Source organism: Aphelocoma coerulescens, chromosome 3 (genome assembly GCF_041296385.1).
Source record: "Aphelocoma coerulescens isolate FSJ_1873_10779 chromosome 3, UR_Acoe_1.0, whole genome shotgun sequence".
In the NCBI taxonomy this organism is placed as follows: domain Eukaryota; kingdom Metazoa; phylum Chordata; class Aves; order Passeriformes; family Corvidae; genus Aphelocoma; species Aphelocoma coerulescens.
Window position 1 is genome coordinate 67,720,668 of NC_091016.1, and position 6,942 is coordinate 67,727,609.

The following is a 6,942-nucleotide window of genomic DNA, read 5'->3' on the forward strand; positions in this document are numbered from 1 at the left end:
TCGGGCGAGACCCCGCGACCACCCCCCGGCCCACGCAGGTGCCTCCCGCCGACGGGGGGAGGGTGGGCCTTGGCGGGTGCACCTGCTCCGCTCCCCGCGTGGCGTGCGGGCTGCAGCCGCTGCAGCCCTCGGGGGCAAACAACCCCCGCTGGCAATAGAAAAGGAACTCGGAGGGGACTCAGGGGCCCGGGGCTGCCCGGGGCTTGACTGCGGTTGCCTGGCCGCGGGGGATTTCTGCTATAGTTCCCCTTGCTGCTACCCGGCGGTGGATGCTGCCTGCCGCCCCGGCGGCGGGAAGGGCGGCGGGTGTCCGATGAGCTCTAGAGAACACGTTTTTTGATACAGAAATGAGTCAGGAGGTGAAAAATGGCGAAACATGCAAAGTTCCCAGGCTGCGCTGCTGCTTGAAAAATCATGGCTTTGCAGCGGTTTCGGCGCACTCGTCCTTTCCTCAAAGGCCCGCGGCTCATCAATGAGCTGCCGACGGGGCGGGGCGGGGCTGCGGGGCCGCTCCCGAGCCCGCGGCGCCGCTGCCGGAGGGCCGTAGCGGGCTGCGAGGCGGGGCGTCCCGCGGGCCGGGGCCGGGCGCTGGGCACAGCCCGCGGGCAGCCCCGCACCGCCCCGCCCCGCCCCGCCGCGGCGCTTTGCGTCCCGAAGGCTCCCGCCTAACGGGAGTCACCGGCTCGGGCAGCGCGGGGATGGACACACAGCCGGGGCTGTCTCCCCGAGCGGACGCATCAATTCTTGGGATCACATCTCGTGTCAAATTAGCCGGACCGTGCACGTCGTTCTTGTTCTGCCCTACCCAAGCCTCCGGTAGGAGGTGCCGTCGCTACCGGCCTCTATTTGCTTACCTGTAACATGGGTCTGCTGCACCGGGGACCAGTGTTAGTGCAGAGTGACATGTCTGCAAAGCATTTCTCTGCGAGGAAGTGTGGGGGGTTAATGCTAATCTAGAAAATTGAAGACCAATTCAGCTGTGTTCTACACCTTTGTGTAAAAAGTATTTTGGCATCACCAGAGAACAAGGCTGCTCATATCCATTGGATTCTTAAGTTGTTTTGTTGTTTGGGGATTTTTTTGGGGTTTTTTTTTGGTTTTTTTTTTTTTCCCAGTAAAGATATTTTGGGCAATGAAGGAAATCAGGAGACCAGAGAAAATACAGAAAGATGTCTCACTGTCCACAGGGTTGCCAGGTGTTTGGGATATTACTGTTGCAAAATCAAAGCTGATAATAAGCCACAAGAGTATGAATTTTGTGTGTGTAAAATGCTCCTGAACTCTTTTACAGAAAGTTATTTAGAAGTAGGAGAGCAGTACTCAAGAGAGTACTCAAGAGAGTACTGCTCCACCAGTGAGTGTTGCTAATGTACACAGGAGGCCCAGAGCTGAGCCTGTCATCAGTGCAGCTGTAAGGATATGTCAGGATACTGTTAAGGATATGTACTACTCTGTGACTGAAAATGCACATTTCACTGAAGTGGTCATTTTGCCTCCAGAATCCCAGAGAGGTACAAACAAAACTGTGCAGGGTTATCTCTTCCTTCTTCTGCAGGAAACACTCTCCCTTACTGATTTTTGCAAATATTTCAGTGTCAACTGAGATAAATCCAACATTTTCCTGATTTGGATGTAAATTTGCTGAATAAATGCAAAGAGTGTCTATTATTGCTCTCAAGAGAGTTGTTAATGTGCACCATTTTCTTCTGACAGTTTTTTTGCAAGACTACATTTCTTCTCCAGTGACTCTGAAGAACCACATTTTTTCCTCCCAGACTGAAAAAAGAATCCACTACATTTGGTTTATAAGATTACATAAAATTGCAAATAAAACATATCTTACTGTGTTCAAAATAGAGAGGGAAATTACTCCTCTGCTCCAGCTTTAAAGATCAATCTTCCACAACTCACTCTGCATATATAAACCCCACTAAAATCAGTAAGGTGTGTGCATGCACTCCACTCGTGTTGCTTCATTCTTAATGTTTAAAATTTAGCTAAATACAAGCCACAACTCTACTATTTTGCTTTATTTCCCAAGCATCTGTAGCCTGGGGGACTTTGATATGTGAGGGTTCTTTTTAATATATTCTTGCCAAAGCCCAAAAGAAAAAGAAGTCACCCTTCTACATCTCAACTTAGATATCATATGCCATAGATGTGAAGTAGCAGACTTCTTCTTACATTACTCTTCCAACTTCATTAATTAGTGATCTCTGAGCCTATTTATAGTAATTGCATCAACTGACAGAGTAATTGTAAACAGTATAACTACATGTTCTAGTGATTTTTTTTTGCTTACACAAATTATATAGGTAATTTAATAAAAGTAATTATATAAATGGTAAATACAAGTTGAATTAGTTGATTTCCTGCACCTCCACTATAAACATAAACCTCAAAATGAAGTTTAAAAGCACATGAAGAAAGTTTCAAGAATCCCAGTTAAGCATCAAATCCAAGCTATGTTGTCTTCTTCCTTACTGTTTTCCTGTTGCGATTTGCTGTTCAGCTGGCATGGCTTGGGCTGAGTATTGCCAACATCAGTTAACTAGGCATAACCAAACAGGAAAGGAATCATGAAGGAAGTTTAGCTGTGAGAAGAACAGTGAGCCTGAACACAAGGATTTCCCAAACAGATAGGAGATAGTTGCATACATTTTTTTTAGACTTTGGAAAATCTCACCAGTAGTCTCTACCTATGTGTTCCTATTTTTTTCTGAGTTTGTCAGAGAATCTGCAAGGAATACTGTGAAATCAGTGTCTAACAACTTACATGATCACACGTGTTTTTCCCTATCAAAAGTCTTATAAATTACCATCTTTCCCTCTGGTGCAAAGATATCTTAGAATTCCAGAAGCATTTTTATAAATGTATGTTTATGTGTGCTTTCTTGGTTACTTTCTGCATTTCTTTCAGCCTGTGCATCATAAAACAACAAGCAACTTTCACTTTTTTAGTTTCACTTTTAGACTATAGTTATGGTAAAGTTTCAAATGCAGTTGTGGTATTTTTATAATTGAACATCAGGTGATTTTTGGTATTTTGGCCAGAAATGTTTTTTTATTAAATATTGTTAATACATCTGAAGCAAAATAAAAATGTATGCTTTCCCTTTGATGTAGACTTCCTGAGAAGTTCCTCATAAAAGGCGATAAGAAGAGTGATTAAAAGTCATGGGGAAGGAGGCAGGAGACCAGGGTTTAATGCCTCTTGCATACCAAGTCACTTTGAGCCAGATATTTAGCCAGATTCCCCTATCTGTGGATAAAAATTACATCCAACAATGTGCATTAACATTTTTGTTCTAATAAACTGTGCAGTGTGTGAGGGCCAGGCTGGTGTCTGGCCCTATGCTGGCTTCCCGAGGGGTACCTGCCTCAAAGGTAGCTGGATGTGTCACCACCCAGATTTGCACGTGCGCCGGGACTCCAAGAATAGCAAACACTTAGGTGTGAGTGGAAACCACCTCCCCTGCTGAAAGTGGACGCAGCCTGGTCCTGGGTAAGGCCAAAACAAATGGGAAACTGTGGGCCAGCAGGAGATGCAGCTACCTCACACCATCATACCCATGTTTTCTTACAGCCAGGCTGGAAAGCCAGAGAAAGGGAGGGTACTGTCATGGTTTAGCATAGGTAAAGAAGGCTCCATCAGCAAGTAATGGATATTTTGAACCAAACCACTACACTTAATTGGTGTTTCTGCCCGGTTTATGAACTGAACCTGCCTCAGGTAGGAAGCTGACTGGAAACTTTTAGCAGCTAGAAACAAGTTCTCTCCTAGGATATGCGTCCCTGTGCTTAGAGAAAGAAGAGGTGCTCTGCTGGCTCCTACTCCAGCAGTGTAGATGCTGTAGCCTAGATCTTTAACTTTGTACCTCTGTTTTCTGCACATGCAGGTTTAGAGCCCTCTAGACCACTGTTACCGTGATTATAGCAGAGCACCTACACTGAAAATCCAGTGTGTTCTGGTGTACAACAAAAATAAGATAGCAATGGTTCAGACTTACCAGTTGATTGCATTATATCTTTTTCTTTACTTATTTTGAAAGTGTAGTTGACCTTAGGTCAGGTAGCAATAAGAATTCAATGATAAGGTGAAACTGAATCAATTGAAATTTTATAGGACTTGATGAAATTAGGATCTTGGGTGAGGGAGCAAAGGTAAGCCTTACACTCTTCAGCAGAGGCTCTTTTTTGTGGTAAACCCTCTTTGTTTGTGTATGGCTTGGAAGGAGAGTAATGCCTGAGGCCTTCCAACTGCAAAAATAGCTTACTATAGGAACTGAACATATGTTGTACAAAAGCTGTTTTTCATTTGTTCTGAAACAGCACGGTACAGAAGGTGAAAAAGGAGGCTTGGGGCAAGTGGCACCAGATCTTTGGACACCAGCAGAACCACTCATCGAGTCGGCTGCCCAAGCATGGTAGGCTTGGTGGTGTTCCAAGTGCAAGGCCTCCTGTGAAAACTAGCCTTTCCATGTAATGCCCTATGTCATCACACAGAACAATCTAATTTCTTTTTAAAACACAGTACTAGCAACAAGAAGCATTCATTGCATATGCAGCTTCATCTTTTTAACCTGTAGCAGAGCACTGACATTCAAAGCATAGAAAATTTGTTATATGGTGGGGTATTGACATCGTATGGTACCAGAATACCTGGAGCAATACAGCCTTTCCATCTACTCTCATCACACAGAAGACTATGTGATTTCTTGACTTTATTTTATTGCTAGCAACTACTACTTGAAAAGCAATAATGACTTTTGTTATTTATTTTATTTATTTATATAAAATATACTGTGATAAAAGTATTAGACGAATTTGATTAATAACAGAAGAGAGGACAAATAAGTGTGAACATAGGCAAATAAGTATATTTTCTTAAATGATTCCTTTAAGCATACTAATATGTCAAGGAACAGCAATATGCATTTCAAAATGATAAAGTAAACCCTATTCACTAAAGAAATGATTTGCTCTATGTACATGTTTACCTAGAAGGGTGTGGTTACTATAATATATGCCCGGCTGGCAAGCAGAGAGGCTTTTGTTCTGTGGCTGCTTTTAAAAGGGTCCTCTGAGGGAGGTGCACCTTTGCACCGGTTTAGCAGAGAATTCAGTCTATTCCTTCTCTCTTGTAAATGCAAAGCAACTCCAACGATGTTTCTTAAGGTTCTGTACCTGGCTGTACCTGAAAGCAGAGCTTGATCTATGAACCATAGTAGTGTAGTTGAGAGGAAACCCATGTGCATGAGTTTGGCCGCTTATTTGTGCAACGCACAGCATAGCAAGATCCTACAGACACCAACTGATTACATTTAGCCTTTTTTCACTGTCATGCAGCTGGAAAGGCCTCGTTCCCCATTACGGCAGTCTTTCTTCCCTCTTGTTCTATTGACTTGATAAATTGGAAGGAAATACAAGGTGATTTACACCAGTTTAAACAAAAGCATGGGCAGATTCTTGTAAAGTCCATTGTCTCTAAAATTTATTAATTTCTCCTATTACTGGAAAATATGTAAAGGAGATTTGTCCCTTCTGTGGTTCTAGCTCACTGGTTGTAGTAATTTCTTACATGTTTTCTTTTAGATGTTAACCCATAATTCCATAATTAATATCTTTTTTTTTTTTTTTTTTGTCATGGACACTTACACTTCTCACACAAAGTCCTATTTCCCATGTAGTCTGTTATTATCTTATTAAAATCCAGTATTTTATATGCTTATAACCTTGCCCCTTTCAGACCGTCTCCCATCATTTAACTGACTGAATATTGTGAATTGGAATCAATCTCTTCTTTTTCCACTTTCCTATACTCTTACTGTATTGCTGTGGAAGACTAATGTAGACTAGCTACTAAAGCTTTTCATTTTCACCTTATCTGTTCTATATCCTCAGGCCCTATGTCACTCCTTTCTGTATTAGTCAGTAGGAGGTGCCAAAATATTGGCAAGAAAAGTAATTTTTTCAGGCCAAGACAGAACCACCTCCATTTCTGTATCTTGCAACCCTTGTTAATCACTGCTTTTTAAGAGGTAGTCAAATTATGTTTGCAGTAATGCAAACACGGTAGTGCTCCTTCCTCTCTTCCTTGTGCCCATAAGTGCTGCCATTTAATTCCATTAAGTTACTCCTACATCACACCATTAGCTTTTAAAGAAGTTTGCTGGATCTTAGACCAAGTGGTTGAATAGGTGATTGCTATCACTTAGACAATTCTGAAGCAATCACTATGTTATTAATAAGTATTTATGTCCAACAAAGTTTGGGTATGAACTTTGAAAATGTGTTCACCAAATATTTTGTAGCAATAATTCTTCAAATTGTATGTTTACATGCACTGAAAAACAGCGCTGAAAATAACTTCTGGGACCCGAGGTAAAATATTTCCCCAGGTATCTTGTAAATGTCAATTGACAACATAAGGCAACTTGTGCTTTCAGAGCTCAACCAGATAGGAGAAGGATAGTCAGAAGTATTGAAAAAGCTTGTGCCCAGCTTCTTGAAGAGAGGATACCTCAGCAGTGCTGGGTGCTTAGTTTTCTTTAGGGATTCGAGCCTTTATTGGGTTTACATGGCAAAATTAGCCAGAAAATGATCCTTGCTGGCTAATTATAAAATGGAGTTGGTTTAGTGGACCCATAAAGTAAGTGAGTAGAACACCAGGTCTGTGGCCAGAATGACTTGCTGGCAGTGCTTGGCTTTGGGTCTGCTGCTGTGCAGTAACTACAAAGATAAATTGTGAAAATGAAAACAGCTTTAAAAGACAGGTGTCAAAGTGGAATTTTCTGTGCTTTCCTTTACTTCTCCCTTTAGTGAAGGCTGGTGAGTTATATAGAAACTGATACTTGGAAGACTCTTTCATACATTTCTTAATTATATACCCTGTTCTTTTGCTGTGCACTCTCTCACACGTGTAAAAGAAGCCATTACCTT